At 45.3% G+C, this 2,104-nt stretch overlaps 1 pseudogene; it reads left to right on the forward strand.

Moving 5' to 3' along the window:
- The first annotated feature begins 656 nt into the window (after positions 1–656).
- LOC102003470 lies at positions 657–1,598 on the forward strand (annotated as a pseudogene).
- The last annotated feature ends 506 nt before the right edge of the window (positions 1,599–2,104 follow it).

Here is a 2,104-nt window from a genome sequence, read left to right on the forward strand (position 1 = left end):
TGTTATCTTACCTTGCAAGTGAGATATTTTTCAATTGAAGCAATAGAAATATCAAGATGAACTGAATATTTTACAAAGAACAATGCTTATGCACTGGCAGAGGTTTCACGTATCTGAAATTTTTTTTTTTTCCCTCCGGTACTGGGAACCGAACTCACGACCTTGCGCTTGTCAGGCAGGCGCTTTTGCCGCTGAGCTAAATCCCCAGCCCCTACGCATCTGAAATTTAAAGAAAAAGTTCAATTTTGCCACTGAAATGATTAAACTATCAGAAGAGAAGAGTTGTGATTCAAAAGAAATGTACAAACGATTGTAAAATGTGATTAGTCAAGCCATAAAAAATGAAAGGATCAGCACTCTCCTCTGATTAGAAGTTGCTAGTGAGTAATGGGAACAACTTCAAATGAATTAATTTCTTCTATTTAATTAAGTTATGATACATCGTTGAAAAGAGTGAGCCAGTTGCCAGGATATCAAAAAATCTGTCGTATAATCACCCCAGGATACATACGTTATGAGAAGATTGCTTCCGTGTTCTCTTATGTAAAATTCATGTAAAAACAAACAAAAACACAAACAAAAACACAAACAATAACAAATAAGGGGGCCGGAGCTGCTGCCACTGAGTCTTGGTTCCTCTTGATTTCAAGTACAAAATGGCCAGTCTCAAGGCTCAGCTGATTGTGAATCTCCGTAAGGAAGAACAGGTGCCCCAGAATAAGATCACCGTTGTGGGGGTTGGTGCTGTCGGCACGGCCTGTGCCATCGGCATCTTAATGAAGGACTTGGCAGACGAGCTTGCTCTTGTTGACGTCATGGAAGACAAACTGCAGGGAGAGATGATGGATCTCCAACATGCCAGCCTTTCCCTTAGAACACCAAAAATTGTCTCTGGCAAAGACTATAATGGAACCACAAACTCCAAGCTGGTTATTATCACAGCTGTGGCATGTCAGCAAGAGGGCGAAAGTCGTCTTAATCTGGTCCAGCATAACGTGCACATCTTCAAGTTCATCACTCCTAATGCCGTAGAGTGCAGTCGCTTGTTTCCAGTGCAGTGGATATCTTGACCTATGTGGCTTGGAGGATAAGTGACTGTCCCAAGAACTGTGTTACTGGAAGTGGTAGCAACCTGGAATTTCACCCACTGAGCTGCCATGGCTGGATCCTCAGGGAGCACAGCGATCCCAGCGTCCCTGTGTGGAGCGGAGTGAATGCTGCTGGTGTCGCGCTGAATGATCTGCACCCCGAGTTAGGAACTGATGGGGATGAGGAACTTTAGAAAGCAGTTCGCAAACAGGTGGTTGACAGTGCTTACGAAGTGATCAAACTGAAAGGCTACACGCCCTGGGCCACTGGACTCTCTGCGGCAGATTTGGCAGAAGGTATAACGAAGACTCTTAGGAGGGTGCATCCAATTCCTACCACGATTAAGGGACTCTATGGAATAAAGGTGATGTCTTCCTTAGTGCCCCTGTGTCCTGGGACAAAATGGGATCGCCCATGTTATAAAGGTGACTCTGATTCCTGAGGAAGAGGGGAGTTTGAAGAAGAGCGCAGATACCCTGTGGTCGACCCAGAAGGAGCTGCAGTTGTAACGTCTTCCCGGGTCTCCACATCCCTGTCTAGGCTGCAGCAGGGTTTAGCTGGAGGTTGTGCCCGCTGTCCTTTTTATCTGATGTGTGGTTGCGGCAGTACTAGTAAGATGGCCTGGGGAAAACATCAGCTTCCCAAAATTAGAAATAGAAATGGTTCACAGAGCTCCGCAGTTCTATCCTGATGCTGGATGATACCGCATGTGTATAGGCCCAATGAATGTAAAGCAGCCCAATATCTCTGAGACACCACGGGCAATGCCGCACAGGTTCCGGTTGCCCTTTGAACGGATGTGTTACTCTGCTACACAGCTTCACCAGCCAAGCCTCGTCTGAGCTTTTCCCCAGTTGGTCACAGCATAGGGTCCAGTGTACAAATCCAGTATTGCTATCTTGTGCATAACTCTTTTAAAGGATTTCATTTTGTGTATTATATATGTATCGGTAGTGTACATTGCCGTGTAATGTAAAAAGGAAAGGTCTACCTGTGAGCAGTGCAATCAAGTGTC

This window comes from Chinchilla lanigera, unplaced genomic scaffold (assembly GCF_000276665.1).
Source record: "Chinchilla lanigera isolate Chin_1 unplaced genomic scaffold, ChiLan1.0 scaffold00104, whole genome shotgun sequence".
In the NCBI taxonomy this organism is placed as follows: domain Eukaryota; kingdom Metazoa; phylum Chordata; class Mammalia; order Rodentia; family Chinchillidae; genus Chinchilla; species Chinchilla lanigera.